The sequence below is a fragment of the Herpailurus yagouaroundi genome, unplaced genomic scaffold (assembly GCF_014898765.1).
Source record: "Herpailurus yagouaroundi ecotype Mexico unplaced genomic scaffold, PumYag 152605, whole genome shotgun sequence".
Lineage (NCBI taxonomy): Eukaryota > Metazoa > Chordata > Mammalia > Carnivora > Felidae > Herpailurus > Herpailurus yagouaroundi.
This window is the reverse complement of record NW_024422946.1, coordinates 1-17,363: the sequence shown is the minus strand read 5'-3', so window position 1 is coordinate 17,363 and position 17,363 is coordinate 1. Positions and strand designations below refer to the sequence as shown.

General features: G+C 43.2%; 1 long non-coding RNA gene and 1 other non-coding gene across 2 annotated transcripts; one reads left to right on the top strand and one right to left on the bottom strand.

Annotated features, from left to right (window-relative positions):
- Positions 1-3,574: 3,574 nt before the first annotated feature.
- LOC121026741 (uncharacterized) lies at positions 3,575-16,023 on the bottom strand. Its single transcript, XR_005788437.1, has 3 exons — positions 15,880-16,023; positions 15,006-15,151; positions 3,575-3,701 (listed from the first exon to the last, which is right to left on the bottom strand). It is a non-coding gene; the product is annotated as an uncharacterized LOC121026741 (long non-coding RNA).
- Positions 16,024-17,262: 1,239 nt separating this feature from the next.
- Positions 17,263-17,336, top strand: TRNAN-GUU (transfer RNA asparagine (anticodon GUU)). Its single transcript has one exon. It is a non-coding gene; the product is annotated as a tRNA-Asn (tRNA).
- The last annotated feature ends 27 nt before the right edge of the window (positions 17,337-17,363 follow it).

Sequence of the window (17,363 nt, the reverse complement as noted above, 5' to 3'; positions counted from 1 at the left end):
TCTCTCTCTCTCTCTCTCTCTCTCTCTCTCTCTCTCCATCTCTGCCCCTCTCCTGCTCACACTGTCTCTGTCTCTCTCAAAATAAATACATTAAAAAAAAAAAAGAATTTTTGCTCTTCACTGGCTTCTGCCAGTTTTTTCAGGACCCCCTCCCTCTGCAGTATCCTCAGTATCTACCAGTTTCCCCTTGCCTATTTCAAGAATTATACAGCAGTTTACCAGAAAATCCCTCACAGTTTCATCAACTCTGGGAGGGGCCCACAGGGGCCCTCCTTTGCAGGTAGGTATAGGAGTATCTGTAAGGCCATTAACTCAGAAGGCTTTTGTTTACAGTTGTGTGGTCTCTTCCGAGTGGAAAAGCAATTGGGACAGAGGATCAGTAGAAGGAGTCCTCAAAGGAGGACAGAGGGGAGCAAAAGGAGTCACATCAGTGTTACAGTCTTTTGTTTTAGGTACCTCTTACATCCTTTTTCTCCATTAGCCTTTTGCAGTGAATCTTTCAATGAACTGGAAGGCTTCTGGAGGTTTTCCTTGCCAATTAACACAGTTATCCCATTCTGTTTAATTTGAGAACCTTTACTTTTAAGTGCACTTCTTAAATTGTCTTATCTACTTGGAATGTTCCCCGTCGTGGCCATTGTAATTCCAAGTTGTTTTTAGTAAAATTTCGCCGTTTCTACAGATATGCACAGCTCCTGGCACCATAGTTTTTAGACACAAAGTAAGCAGGTGTGCCAGAAGGTGGCGTGCTTGGCTCTTTAGAATTTAAGGATCCTATTAGCTAAGCCCTGTTCGCACAAAACCAGACAAACGTAGGCACTTCAACACACCAGCAGTAACCAAAAGATATTACTGGCAAAGAGAAGGCCCTGCACACCACCAGCGATTCCCAGCATGGACTAAACCAGTAGACTCCAGTAAATGGAGACTGTGGACTGGAAAAGGAGACAGGACTCCAACGTGTACTTGTGGACTGAACGAAGGGCTAAGGACTGCCGCTCTGTCGGAACCTCCCGTCAGTCTACACTACCCCACGACCCCTAGACTGGGAAACCAGTTAGATCAGTCGCTCGAACACACACACAGAAGCGGAGCTCAAGCCAAGGCAGACTTACCAGTAGTCCTCAGAAGTGGCGAGAAAGGCAGTGAGCTCACAAGGCACCATGCCTGTTTCTCATTGTCCCCGAATGCCATCAGAAGTACACTTTGGATCCCCATGCTGCACCAAATCTCTTAAAGATACCCAATTCAACCTAGTAAATTTGAAGATCTAATCGGCTTCATTAAATGATTCATGAATCAGGCAGCAGCCCATCTAGCAAGTACAGGGGAACTCCGCGGGAAGTTAAACAGGCAGAAAGGTTTTTAAAGGCGGAAAGGGCATAAAAATCAAAGAAGAAAGGAACTTATTAGCGAGAAATGCATGATTTAGGCAAGGCTGCCCTCCTAAGGGGAAGAGGGAGGAGTGTACCAGTAAAGTTCCTAGTATTGACCAGGAAATTCCATGTTGCCGGTTACAATGTTAAAGGTTACATTTCTGGGAGGTTGAAACTGCAGTTAGGTTAGGTGGTAAGTCCTGTCTTACTGACTTGGGGCCTTAACCCAAGTGATGCCATTTTGGGCCTGTTTTGTTTTTGTTTTGTTTTGTTTTGTTTTTTTAATATACTATTGCCGGGTGAACTGGGGAGACCCGGGGTCCTGGGGCCTCCTCAATCCAGCCAGAACCTGAAGGAGTTGCCAAAGGTTCTTGGTCTTGCCAGGAGAAGGAATTCAAGAACAGACATGTAGCACAACAGAAGAGTAACAGAAGCAAAAAGTACACTCCTGGAGATATGAGAGCAGCCGAACTTGAGCTCAAGAGTAAGAGCGCCAGTGAGAGTGCTAGTGACAGAGGGACAGTGACAGCGGGAGGGGAGTGAGAGCCAGAGCCAGGTGAACTGCCACACCCTGGGGGTTGGGTTTCTCTCTTTCATTGACAGTTATTGACTAGGGGGGCGGAATATTTACTGTTTGGTCCAGAAGCAGGGTTTTCTTTTTTGTTGTTGTTTTTTTTCCCCCTCAATTTTCCCATCCTGGCTCCCACCATCTTGGGCCTATCTGGTTTGATCCGGCTTCTTGTGGACTGCCGCTGCCAGGACAGGCCTCTGACCTCCCTGATAGCTGGCCAGCACTTCCTCTTTGCTGACCTCCAGGTGTCCTGTTAGACAACTTAACTACCTGCCTACTCTAACGATACCGAAACCAGACAAATGATCCAGGATGTTGAACTGGTCCGGGCTTGCTGACCAGCTCCTCAAAAATCAACCCTGGTGGAATTATAGAAGGAAGGAAGAAACATGCCTTACAGGAATTATAAAAGACTTCTAACCCTCCATAGAGACTGAAGGCGTTTTTGAACTGGTGTGTGTGGAAGGCTGACGTTCAGAGGTAGCAGTGAGACATGACGGAGAAAAGCATTTAAGTTCTGTTCTTGCATCTCACTCCCATAGCACCGGCTCTACCATCTCTTATCCCTTCAAGAAAGAAATGATCGGTGGCACATATTCAATTTGCCAATGTGGCAGGGGCAGTTTGAGATCTGGGACCCTACGTAAGGTTTGTTGAGGAAAATAGTAGATGAAAACAGGGGTAGGCAAACCTGATGATCCCTGGGTTTTCTTTTTCCAGAGTCTCCTCCTCCAAACCTCCAGAGCTGATGATTGTCATGGCTTCCCGCCCGCCCCCCTCCCCCACCGTGCTGCTTACCAAGAAGCATAAAAACGATGCACTAAATAGATTTTTCCCGGACAGACTATAAAACAATAGTAGTGAAAATGACTTTATTGTACATGCTGCTCTACACTCGGGGACTCATCCTTCATTCTACCAAGACCATCAAAGACTGAAGCCTATCTCTACCCAGTTCCCCTCATCACCCTGTGGATTCTTCCCCACAAGTCTCCTCCTTCCTGGGGCCCCTCATTTCTTCCTCTCCACTGGGGTGTCTGCCTAGCCCTCCCTGCGGCTTGTCTCAATTTGGGAATTTCGTTTCTTGATCCCCACTCCATAGTGAGACGTGGCCCAATGGTCTGCCCAAGTCCAGCATGTGTATCAGTGACCAGATGACTCTATGGATTCCAGGGACCACCAGAAGGAAGAATAAAAGTAACACTGGCTCGAGACCCAAAGATGCAAAAACGTCAGAGACAGACCCGTCAGACACACCCGCACGTGAAGGACATACCTTCTCCAAAGTCCCTGTTCACACAAATTCCTCAATGTCTTCTGCCCCGGAAATAACCCACTTTCCTCCCCTAATGGGGCAGCTGTTCCCTGAAGGTCAGAACCCCAGAGGGACCTAACTTGCCTGAGCAACAGACAGACAGTTCAAAGTAAAACTGCTGAACACACTGCACTGGCTGGGAATTGAACCCAGGCCTCCACCACTGAACCACCAATGCTCCCCCAAGATGTGCTGTACTAGGTCAAATCAGAAGGAGTCACCGGAAGGACTTGGAAAAAGCAATGGTAAACTAGATTTTCGCGGTACTCACTGTGGGCAACATTGTCAAAAAACAAAAAAGACACCCAGAGCAAAGGCTTGCATAGGAGATTTAATGTCCGGCAATGCTGTGAAGTTTTGGCTTCGTGGCCAAATCCAAATATAGGATTTGGAAAAGTCTAATTCTGAAGTCGGCTCTTTACAAGTTGATAACAGAACTCTGTAGAAAAACATCAGAGATTCATGTTGTTTCTGGTCTCTGGTCCATATCTGCCGTGGACCCATGGAAAGTTGATTTTCACTGGCTGACACATTCTCTTTGCCCACCCATTGCTTGGTGCCTCCCAGACCCTTTCTTCCAAACTTTGAGATGAATACCAGTTCTCTACCCCAAATAGGTGGTCAGGACCCAGTGACGGTTCAGGAGGCTGGACTGGTGTGTCTAACTTACTCCAGAAGATCTGGGCGATAACTGAGGTTCTCTCCCTCTATGTCTCTTTTGAGTCCCTGGAAAAGGCCAAGGATTGAATCTTGCTTTTACATTTTTCTGCCTGACACAGACCTCTATTGAAGCAAAAAAAAAAAAAAAAAAAAAAATGAAAAAAAAAAAAAAACTCCAAGAATTTTTCCCCTCATAACAAGTTTTTTTTTCGGGCCCCCCGGAAAGGTTTGTTTGGGGGGAAAAAAAAAAAAAAAAAAAAAAAAAAAAGAGAGAGTAAATTACGGGTACTTACAGATGCCAGGATATTACCCCTCTATCTAATTTAAAACTTTCTTTGTACCCTTGTCTGATATTCATGTTTCACTCTTTTATCCTTTTGTTTATAATTAGCCTGGCATAGATTTTTCATACTCTTAATATTTAACCCTTTTCTAATATACTGCTATATCTGGAAGTTATTTTTTTTATCCAATCTGAGAAAATTGGATCCATTATAATCCGCAGTAATTGGTGCTGTATTGGGGATTCCTGTCATAGTATTACTTCCACCACCTCAGTGTGTGGTTTCTGTTTTGCTTTTTAATTTAATTTTTTAATTTAAAATATTTATTTATTTATCCATCTATCTATCTATCTTTTTTCTTTTCTTTCTTTTTTTTTTTTTTTTTTGAGAGACACCGTGAACAAGGAAGGGTCAGACAGAGAGAGAGACAGTGTATCCCAAGCAGGCTTCACACTTAGTGTGGAGGGTGTGGGTGGGATTTAAAATAATTTTAAATGTAGATTGGTTCACTTAAAATCTATTCTATCCTCCTAGCTGAAGAGGTTGAAAAACTGAAAAAATTGCATTTCTCAGATTCCCTTGCAGGTTGGGTTCAGGATAGAAATTAGATGCACTCAAGAGAGTTGGCAGAAGTGAGGAGAGGCAACCTTCTCACTGCTGTTGCTGATGGTAAGTAAGTCAATAGGGTTATGGAAGCATGAGTGTTTAGAGACACTTTTGGTTGACAGTCACATTCTGGATTGTAGTCACTAGTTGATAGGTGTGAAAGGTGGTGGTATTGGCAGAGTTGAAGCTTCCTGATTCCAGTTAAGAAGGAAAGCCACAGTTTTCTATATACAAATGCTTCTACTACTTCTTGCGCCCAGGGGTTGCAGGGAGGAGATAAGGACAAGGGAGGAAAGCACCTGAGCAGAGCAGAAAAATATTCTCAATGTTTATAAATAAAAAATGTGGAGGGGCGCCTGGGTGGCTCAGTAGGTTAAGCGTCTGACTTCAGCTCACGTCATGATCTCATGGTTTGTGGGTTCGAGCCCATGGTTTGTGGGCTCTGTGCTGACAGCTCAGAGCCTGGGGCCTGCTTCAGATTCCGTGTCACTCTCTCTCTGCTCTTCCCCCACTTGCACTGTGTGTCTCTCTCTCAAAAATAAAAAACAGGTCTCTGGGAGCAGGTTTCTGGGAGGTCATATTGTTGATTGGGTACACCATGATTCCCTAGTGTTTAGTATTCCCTAGCCTACTATGTTCAGGAGATGAATCTGAGAAGACTCCTAAGTTTAAAAGTCAAGCTTCAATAACTAAAGCTCCTAGGATTATAGTATAGTACAGTATCTTAAATATAGTATAGTAGAGTAAGTATAATATAATATAGTTGATATGATATGATATGATATGATATGAATGATATAATATAACATAATATAATATATTAACAATCCTGGGATAGGAGAGATTTCTCAGAGAACAAAATTGGCTTAACCATAAAAGAAAAACTATAGACAAATTAGATTTCATTAAAAAACTTATGCTCATAAAAAAACTATAAAAAGTGAAAAGGAAAGGCATACCGGGAGAAGCTTTTTGAAATACATGTATCTAACAAGTGACTCAAATTCTGAATATAAAAAATGCTTAGAAGCCAATAGTAAAAAGTCAAGTCATCAATCAAAGGAATCAAGGCTCAGGGTGCCAGGTTGGCTTAGTCGGAAGACCATATGACTCTTGATCTGAGGGTCATGGGTTTGAGCCCCACAGGGAGCACAGAGATCACTTTAAAAAAATAAAAATTTAAATTTTTTTTTAAAAAAGGAATCAGGGCTCTTTGGAGAAATGGCTGATTTTGGCACTGGGGCAGGAAATACACAGGGAGACCCTAGAGCGTTTTGCAATACCATAAAATAAGAAAGTACCAGAGAAAAAAACAAACTCCACAATGATGGGGGTATGCCAAAGGAAAACAGAAATCAACTGAAAATGCTCACAGTGGCTGAAACTGAAACAATCTGGGCAACAAAATGAATAAAATAGTATTGGATTATAACCCCAAAATATAACATAAATATCGACATGTCCATACTGATATAAGTAAATAAATAAATGAATAGGGAAAACAGACAAATGTCCCATGCAGAAGTATCCCAAATTAATGGAGATACTCCACCCTCCTTAAAAGTGTGGGCTACTCGCAGTGACTTCCTTCATCTCATGGGCAAAAACAGTGATTTTACAGTGGAGAAGCCTAATAAACACTTCCTCAGCCAACGAATCAAGATTAACATCAACAGTGGTAAGTCATGGTAACAGTACATACTATTAAGAAACAAACCTCAACCGAGTAAATTTGAAGGTTGAATTAGTCTTTTTAAGTGATTCATGAATCACGAAGCATCTCAACCAGCAATCAGAGGGGAGCTCTGCTGGGCTAAACCAAAGGAGATTTTTAAAGGCAAAGAGAAGACAGAGAGAATGAAAGAATGGAAGGAAGGAAGGAAGGAAGGAAGGAAGGAAGGGAGGGAGGAAGGGAGGGAGGGAGGGAGGAAGGGAGGAAGGAAGAGGGAAGAAAGGGGGGAGGAAGGAAAGAAGGAACTTATTAGCAAGGAATGTATTATTTAGGCAAGGTTGCCCTCCTAAGGTGAGAGGAAGGGGTCTATCAGTAAAGTTCCCAGTATTGACCAAGAAATTCCATGCTGACTGGTTAAAGGTTATGTTTCTGGGGAGTTAATACGGTAGGTAGGTTAGGTATTCAGTTTTGGTTTACTGACTTGGGGCCTTAACCTCAACGATGCCATTTCGGGCCTGTGGTTTTCTTTTTAACAATACCCATTACACAAAGTGATAAGAATGGTACTTTACCTCCCCAAACCCCTAACCCCAGGTTGATCATGAGAAAAACATCAGACAAATCCCAGTTGAGAGACATTCTACAAAGTATGTGACCTGTACTCTTAAGGATTTTCAAGGTCATCAGTAACAAGAGAAGTCTGAGAAATTGCTAGTCAAGAGGAGCATGAGGAGACATAAACTGAAGGCACTGGGATACTCTGGGTGGAATCCTGGAACAGGAATACGTCATTATGGGGGCCCCTGAATCAAGATATATTCTTAAAAATATGGCATGACAAAATTGGTCTTACACTGGGAAAACAGTTGATTCTCACTGGAAAATAAATTAAGGGGCACCTGGGTGGCTCAGTCGGTTAAGGGTCTGACTCTTGATTTCGGCTCAGGTCATGATCTCACAGTTCGTGGGATGGAGCCCCACGCTGCCGGGGAGCCTGTTTGGGATTCTCTCTCTCCCTCTCTCTGCCCCGCCCCTGCTCCTGTGCATGCATTCTCTCACTCTCTCACCAAATGAATAAACATTTTAAAAATGTTTTGTAAAAAAACAAAACAAACAAACAAACAAACAAAAACAAAACAAAGGGAAAAGGTCATTATGTAAAAATCAAGGATATCTGAATAAAACATGAACTTTAGTTAACACTAATATTGGGGCGCCTGGCCTAGGTGGCTCAGTCGGTTGAGCGTCTGACTTCAGCTCAGGTCGTGAATTCGAGCCCCGCGTCACGCTCTGGTGCTGACAGCTCAGAGCCTGGAGCCTGCTTCAGATTCTGTGTCTCCCTCTCTCTCTGCCCCTAACCCACTTGCCTTCTATCTCTGTCTTTCTCAAAAATAAATAAACATTAAAAAAAAAAACCCAATAATGTATTCATTCAATTATGACAAATGAACCATTCTAATGTAAGATGATAATTATAGGGGAAACTGAATGCAAGGTATATGGGAACTTTCTATACTATAATCTCAACTTTTTATAAATCTAAACCTAGTCTAACATAAAAAGTTAATGCAAAAAGTAAAGAAAAAAAAAAGTCAAGCCAATTAAAAGTAGATAAAACACTTGAAATCTCTTCACAAAAGATTTCTTTATGACCAAAAGGCATAAGAAAGAATTCTCAACACCATTACTCATTAGAAACACAAATTTAAAATACTGTGATATACCATTACATACCTCTCAGAATGGCTGAAATTTAAGAGACAAAGAACACTCATGCTGACAAAAATGTGTAGCAACGTTATCTCTTGTTGCTGGTGAAAGAGTAAAGTAGTACAACCATTCTGGAAAACTGATAGCTGCTTCTTCTTCGTTTTGTTTGTTTGTTTGTTTTGTTTTTTTTAACGGTTATTTATTTTTGAGAAACAGAGAGACAGAGCACGAGAGGGGGAGGGACGGAGAGGGAGACCCAGAGCTGCAAGCAGGCTCCAGCTGTCAGCACAGAGCCCGACACGGGGCTCGAACCTAGGAACCCGTGAGATCATGACCTGAGTCGAAGTCAGAGGCCCAACCGACTGAGTCACCCAGGCACCCCGAAAACGGATAGCTTCTAATAAAGTTAAATATACAAATACCTTATGGCCTAGCAATTCTATTCCTAGGTTTATACCCACACAAAATGAACGTACAAGTGCACAAAAAGATTCCTGCAAGAATATTCATGGCAGCCTTATTCACACTATGCAAAACTGAAAATAGCCCAATTGTCCATCAACTATAGTGATCAACACATTGGAATAACACTCACCGATAATACCAAAACGATCTACTGATACACACAACAAAGTGGATACATCTCAAAAATATTATGTTGCGTGGGAAAAAAAAGCCAAACACAAAAAGTATATTCATTTACGGGAATTTCAAAAGGAGGCAAAATTAATCTATGGAGATAGAAATCAGAATGGTGATTGCTTCAGTGAAGGTAGGGTGAGGATTAACTGTGTTAAAAAACAAAATTCAACCAAGTAGATTTGAAGATTTAATGGGCTTTATTAAGCCATTCCTGAATCAGGCAGCGTCCCATGTGGCCAGAAGAGAGATGTCCCAAGGAGTTGTACCAAATGGAAGGTTTTTAGAGGGGGGGGGGGGCAGTTGGGGGCAAGGAAGTTAATTAGCCAAAGAAAAGAAAGTTATTGAGTATTTTCCAGGACTCCAACAGAGAATACTACAACTTTATCAGCAATATTTTTCCATCCCTCTAGGGACAGAGGCCAAGCTATTAATTCAGGTACCTCAGGAGTATGGTTTGTTCTGGCACAAATCAATAGTCAGGTTTGTAGAATCAGATGTTTTTTTCCAAGCAAAGGGCAATGGTATGGTATGGTAAGACTTGACCATCAGCAATGAGGGTCACGAGAAAAAATACGTTAACCCAGGGGCTAAAATTTATTCGTAACAGCAGAGGCCCCTGCAAAAAGAACTTAGATAAAGACAATTAGATATTTTGGCCTAGTGTATGAGTTTCAGGCAAGAAGGAAGACATTCAGTCCATATGGCAAATAACCTACGAAATCAGCGAGTTCTTCCATATTATAGGGTTTTACCAGCAGCGAAGGAGTCTTACTGTGTGTAATATAGCGAAAAGCATTAGGATACTTATTAGGACACATACCAGCCCAAATACCTGAATCCAACACTCCTTCATGATTAATTCCCCAAAGAATCTGAAGGATGTTAAGTTAAAATGCCAAATATAAGCCCATTTGTGGAATTCTTTATTTCGTGCAAAGAGGTCCACGAGAAGGAGTATAAGGACACAGGTTACAAATGCTGTCATATTACTTCACAGAAAAATACATAAGGGAGCTTCCCTAACCAGATGATTACAAAAAGTGTTATAAAGAAAATAACAAGTTATTGGTTTAAAAAAACAACAACACAGTACCAGTCAAGTGTGCCTCTTGGGGGCCCTAAAAATATTTCCCCTCCCATATTGCTTCATGAGATTTGTAAGTTTATCAACTGCCCGGTGGGTCAGCTGATGAGTCACTTCTTCCCCACCCCCTCCCCCCGCCCCCTTATGTTCATTTATTTATTTTGAGAGAGAGGGAATCCCTCAAGCAGGATCCGAATTGTCAGCAGGGAACTCGATTCAGGGTTCAAACTCAGGAACTGTGAGGTCATGACCTGAGCCTAAATCAAGAGTCAGCTGAGCCCGACTAAGCCACCCAGGTGCCCCTGAGGAGTCATTTCCATCAGGGATCTTTCCGTGGACTGTGACCAGACAGGATTCCTATTTGGGCCATTCAGTGGACTGAAACGACAACCACTGGCAGCTCTAAGGTTTTTTCTTTGTGGGATACCCTGGATTGAACATCCTTAAAAAGGAGTTTTAGATTTCCTTTCGGGAGATCATTTATGTTACCTATGAGGGCCTTGGTTTTGATAGATTTTAAGGCAATGGTCCTTGGTGCTCTACCAGCCAAAAATTTGTCTTTAGCTCCTCCTGAATCTAATTTGTACATATGTGTATGCATGTATGTATGTACGTACGTACGTATGTATGTTATGTCTGTAAGGGAGAGTGAGCGTGAGTCGGGGAGAGGCAGAGAGAGAAGGAGAGAGAGAATCCCAAGCAGGCTCTGCGGAACCAGACACCGGGGGATGGGGCTCAATCTCACTGGACCCTGAGATCCTGACTTGAGCTGAAATCAAGAGTCCGATGCTTAACCAACTGAGCCACCTAGGCACCCCCTCCTGAGTCTAATTTTGAATGTCCAGGAACCTTAATAATGGCCAAGGTGGATGCAAGTTTGTCAAAAATATCAAAAAGTCTTAGACACCGGACTGTATAGGATCACAGAACATGAATCAATAGTTAATTATGTATTGGACCACAACGACAATAAACGATTTTAAAGGCAGATACCAGGACATTACATAGCTGAGCAAAGCCCATAAGAGACCTGATAAAGCACTGAAAATTATTTTGATAAAACACAAAATCTTTGCTTTCCTTTTTTAACCTCCTCTCAGGTGCAGAACGATAGTACAGGAAAACTTTGTCGTTTTAACAGAGGAAAAAATATTAATATTTGGTTTGATATAAGTAAATTACAATATGAGATCCATTAATTAAAAAAAATTTTTTTAACATGTATTTATTTTTGAGAGACAGAGCACGAGCAGGGGAGAGGCAGAGACAGAGGGAGACACAGAATCTGAAGCAGGCTCCAGGCTCCAAGCTGTCAGCACAGAGCCCGACACGGGGCTCAAACTCACAACCATAAGATCATGACCTGAGCCGAGGTCAACCACTTAACTGACTGAGCCACCCAGGCACTCCTAGATCCGTTCATTTTATATGTTCATCCTGACATTGTTCTGCTAGACTGGGAATGACAGAACAGGCAGGGCCAATAGGATTCCATATTGCTGAAGAAGGTTGCTCTAGGTTGAGTAGGCAGAATAAAGATTTAAAAGATGGGACAAGTTCTAAACTGAGGGCAGATGGTATAAATATCAAAGAAGCCATCACCAGAATCCCAGCCTTGCAAGTAGTTCTAAAACATGGGGAAGTTTTTGGGGCACCTGGGTGGCTCAGTCGGTTGGGCATCTGACCTCGGCTCTGGTCATGATCTCACAGTTCGTGGGTTCGAGCCCCGCATGGGGCTCTTGTGCTGACAGCTCAGAGCCTGGAGCCTGTTTCGGATTCTGTGTCTCCCTCTCTCTCTGCCCCTCCCCTGTTCACCCTCCGTCTCTGTCTCAAGAATAAATAAACATTAAAAAAACAAAAAAACATGGGGAAGTTGTTTCAACAAAGCTTGCCACCTGGCTATGAATCTTAAAAGACAAGGCAACAAAGGATGAGCCCATCAAAGAGTGATTGCAGCCTGGCCTTGAGGAGTCACCGCTGTGTGTGCAGAGGACAGAAAGGATGATTGTTCTTAACTGGCATTTCAGCTGGCCACACAGACCCTTTGTTGCTCAATTTACTGTGGTATATAAGCAGTGGCTCTCAAACATGTTGGATCATTTCACAGCAAGAAATATACTGTGTAGTGTGTCTCAGCACATACTTACACACATAAAACCATATAACTAACTCAAGTATAAGTTTAATAAATGGACAAGTATTGCCTATTTTCAGTATATGCCATGTAGGTACTCTAATTTTTACTTCTTTAATGAAAATTTTATTTTTAATTTATATGTAGATAATAAATACATCTATAATAAAATATGTATCGTCCATTCATCTGTATAAACAGATATGGATAACATTTGTATTTTCTACTTAAATAAGTGTTCGTCATAATTCATTGATGGTCTGTGACCACAGGTTGAGAAACCCAAAGTTACAATAAATCCTTCCACAGTAGGAGAAAGATCTTATGGAAGTTCACTGATTCTTCTCTTCTGAAGGCACACCTGCTGGCTTGTCTGCATTCTCTCAGCATCCACACATGCAGTTTATGCAGAGTTAACATATGCTTAGTATTCTAAGTATTCTCATTGGTTCATTTGTATTTTAACTCCCTTTCCAATCTAATTTTTAATCATTTGTTTTTTTAATTTTTTAATATTTATTTATTTTTGAGAGAGAGAGAGGGAGAGAGAGAGAGAGGGAGGGAGGGAGGGAGGGAGAGGGAGCTGGGAAGGGTCAGAGACAGAGGGAGGCACAGAATTCGAAGCAGATTCCAGGCTCTGAGCTGTCAGCACAGAGCCCAAGGTGGGGCTCAAACTCACCAACTGTGAGATCATGACCTGAGTCAAAGTGGGATGCTCAACCAACTGAGCCACCCAGGCGCCCCCTCTTTAACCATTTGTAATTTTTGCTTTTCAGTGACTATTAGGAAGCAGGCAATTGTGAACTGTCTATCATAAATTAGCATCCTGTTGTATATTAGCAAGCTTATAAATACATTTCAAAATTTTTAGAGACATACTCTTTCTCATAATAATTTTTTGGTAAAAATGGAAATGCCAAAAGTAGATAAACTAAGCTTAGCATTTAATATTTATCTATTTTGGAAATAATTTAGATATTCAATGAGTGTCCATTATTTAGTTTATCTTAGTATAAACTTTGATCTTCTATTTATTTAAACTAAAACGTTTATTTAAACATTTTTAAGTTTTTATTTATTTCTTTTGCGGGGCGGGGGGGGGCGGCGAGAGCAGGGGAAGTTCAGAGAGAGAGGGAAAGAATCCAAAGCAGTCTCCATGCTATCAGGCTGTCAGTACGGAGCCTGACTGAACCGGAACCAAGAGTCCAAACGTTAACCGACTGAGCCACCTAGGCACCCCTAAATTACTTGTTTTTAACAATTATACTTGGATAAGACATTAAACAGCTAATCATCATTTTAAGTTATTTCTTTTGTTGATGAATTTTGTAACATGGAGATAACATGAGCTTATTTGATTAGTAAACTCAGGTAGAAAAGGCAGTTTATCTGCATTCTATTTAATGTTGATAACTCTAAAGATATTCTTGTTTTTATTAAACCAACAAACTTGAATTCGTTTTTATTTATCAAAGATTATCCTAGACTATATGAACTTGGGTTACTTTTTAGTCTATTTCTGAGAACTTTAGGAATACTTAAGAGATATAAGTACTTGATATTCCTCAAGCCAATTAAGTAGAATTCTTTTACAAATTAATTTGGGCAATATCATCCCAAGACAGTAAAATACCATATCTATAACATGCATACACACACACACACAGCTCTTACAGCTTTCTTTCTTTCTTTCTTTCTTTCTTTCTTTCTTTCTTTCTTTCTTTCTTTCTTTCTTTCTTCTTTCTTTTTTTTTTTAAACTTCAGCCATGTCTCAGGTAGGAAACCCAAAAGAATAGCTGGACCCAGGGGTGCCTGGGTGGCTCAGTCAGCTAAACCTCTGATTTTGGCTCTGGTCATGATCTCATGGTTTGTGAGTTCAAGCCCCATGTTGGACTCTAAGGTGACAGCTCAGAGCCTGGAGCCTGCTTCAGATGCTGTGTCTCCCTCTCTCTCTGCCCCTCCGCCCCCCTTGTTCCTGCTCTGTCTCTCGCTCTCAAAAATACATAAACACTAAAAAAAAAAACAATGGCTGGATCCAAATTATGTTTCCAGCAGATGGACTAACTTAAGGCTACTTGCTCAGATGACGAAGCTTTTATTAAAAATGTATTATTATTATCATTGTTATTATTTGCATGAATCCAAATTATGTTTCCATAATTTTAAGGTTACCTGCTCTGATGGCCAGTCCTTCATTAAAAATGTATTATTATTATCATTATTTTTGCATGGATGAGCAATCTTTTATTTAAAAATTGTTGTTGTTGTTGTTGTTATTATTATTATTATTATTATTATTATTATTATTATTATTTGCATGCTATCAGGATCCTTTTAGAGCTGTTTTGGACTTATTTTGTCCTTTGCATACTAATCAAAGAATGCATTCCACTGTCTCAGAGAGGTTTGGAATCCTCTTTTTTAAGGGTGCCCCTTAAGGTGGACTTAACTAAAACAGAGGTTCCCCAGAATGGCTATTGCAATTTTATTTTTTTTTCAACGTTTATTTATTTTTTGGGGGACAGAGAGAGACAGAGCATGAACGGGGGAGGGGCAGAGAGAGAGAGGGAGACACAGGCTCCAGGCTCTGAGCCATCAGCCCAGAGCCCGACGCGGGGCTCGAACTCACGGACCGCGAGATCGTGACCTGGCAGAAGTCGGACGCTTAACCAACTGTGCCACCCAGGCGCCCCTGAATTTAAACAACACTTGTCCTAAAACAACCAGCAATCACAATCCCCCCTCCACACACACACACACACACACACACACACACACACACACACACACATCCTATGAAACAAAAGAGTACTCATCAATAGTGAAACCCCTCCCTCCAGTGGCATGATGGGCATCTCCTCTCTCTCTGGGCACCCACCCGCCTGATCCCAGAGAAAGGCAACGACCTCAACCAAAAGGAAGGAGGGAGGTCGGTACCTAAGAGGACTCACGGTGCGAGTAGAAGGCTGTCCGTATGTATACAAGCTAGGAGCGGTGAGCACTAGTCTCCTGTAGAGACCGCACCCAATTCCAGGAGACACCGGTCCTGCCTTGCTGAAATCACCTCAGGTCCTGCTTCTGACAACAGGCTGTCGGCCTAAAATTGTCACAAGGCAATAATTAAGCAAGACCGTTTATTTGGGATCAAAGAATCGCAGTTCAGCATACACAGATGTGAAGAGCAACCCAAATAGTTGTTTAACGAGAACTTTCGATTGGTGTTAATGGCAGAAAGCGAATCTGGACTGAGTGTAATTGATTGCTAAGGCTATCACTAAGCAAAGTCTCTGACTGTAGCAAGTTACAGGTTTTGCGGCTCAGTCCTTGTAATATTTGGTGTTTGGCACAATTCAAAAGTTCCCAGTTCTACCCGGTGGAGACGTGCCTGCACAAAGCCCATCTCCTTAATGGCTTCCTGGCTCCATTTTAAAACCCTTTCATGCAAGTGACCCCATTTCATTCCACCTTTCAGATTCTTTTTTTTTAACAACAGGAAAAGAGGTCTAACTTTCGGGACTGATGTAAGTTTTTCGTAATTTCGGCCAGATACCAGTTACATTTAGCAAAACTCACTGGGTGGTGCACTTAACATTTGTGAACTCTATGTTCAATCATTCACTGTTCGAAAAAAAATGTTATCAAGTGAAGATGTTATTTTATTTGTTAGGTTTTATTTAAAGTATCCGTTGGAGTTCGAACTCTCATTTCATCTCGTTTCTTAGCTCGTCTAAAAAGGCCCCAGTGGCGCTTGAAACTTCTCCACCAGAAAAGCCTCATCGTTTCATTTTTGCAAAGACACCAAATACAAGGCGGCACCTCCCTCACCTCCTTCCAGACGTAGGGCAGTCAAGCATCTCAGCCAAGTCACGTCTGAAGACCGAGACTTCAGCATGCACGGCGGAGGTTCCCTTTTTCTCAGCGCAGAGCTCTGGAATCACGGGAAACCGTGCTCTCGTGCCGCAGGCAAATGGGGCAGCTCGCGCAGGTTTCAATCTAGCACTCGCCACCACCTCAGGAGACCCTGCTTTGAGCGGGATTGGAACCGAGGCTGCTACAAGTAGAACGCAGAGCACTAAAGAGCTATGAGCCGGCTTGCAAATGTCGTGCTTTAAGCGGTCCTAAAGGCCTTCATGATATCTTGCTGCCTTGCCCCCCCCCGCCCCCGCCCCGAGCTACAAGTCTAACACCCTTTTCGTTCTTTCCCGTTCTTTTTCCTTCCTTCTTCAACTACGATATAAGACCCATTCTCATCTCTCCGGGGTCTGGCCCCTTACGGCTGCCAGGCCGCCGAGGAGGTCTTGTTGACCCAGTACGCGCCTCCGCAGCTTCCCTGCGTCCTCTTTGCGGCTCCCTTTTCCCTCCACCTGCTGTGGGCCCCCGGCCCACGCCGACCCCCCACCCACCGCACTGAGCACGTACGCAGCGGAGCCGAGCTGAGCGCCGGAAGCTCCAGCCGGCGGGTGGCGCGCGGTTCGTCTTTCCCGTTGCTGCCGCTGCGGATGCTGCTCAATTAACTGGATGGGTAAGTTTGAAAAACAAATTCCCGCTTTGAAAAGCTTTTCACTATTTCCATTCTCGGGGTTCTTCAGTTCCTCAAGGGCCTAAAAGCTAAAGACGACCAAGTAATTTACAAGTCCCAGGAGAGCGTCCTGGTGAATGTCTGACCCTGTTCTCGGCGTGGGGACATTAGAACGACCATCGACCCGACCCCTGCCGTCGTGGAACCTCCCTGCCGGGCGGAGGAACCCGAAGGAAGTGGAAGCACCCCACCAGCCTCGAAGGTATCTCCGAATGGTGGGCTCTCCTTCTGACCAATTATGCCCTTCCTACTTCCTCCAGGCCTCACATTCGTCCTGGGTTAGGGGACGAGTGCCGATGAAGGGTGGTCTGATGAAGGCAGAGAAGAGGGAAGCGTCACCAGGCGAGCCCACCGGGACGTGTAGCTTCCCTCGGGCCCCTCTCGCCTCGGCCCCGGGGACGCTAGCTAGCATTTCAGGCGGGTGGGGAGCAAGGCAGAGTGGGGCCGCCGGGCTGCCCTTTTGTCTTCGGAATCTCTCACTCACGGTTTTCACGCGATGAACACGCTTTGTCAACTCCTCTCCGGTTTTCCGAGGCATTGGAACTTGTTTCCTTGTCTAGAGTGCGGCACGTCCCCGAGGTTAGCAGGTACTTCCTACCTAAGGAGGCAGGGGAAGGGTGGAGCGCTGTGTCTCTGTGGCGCAATCGGTTAGCGCGTTCGGCTGTTAACCGAAAGGTTGGTGGTTCGAGCCCACCCAGGGACGGGCTGCTTCACTTTTGGCTCAGTTCCG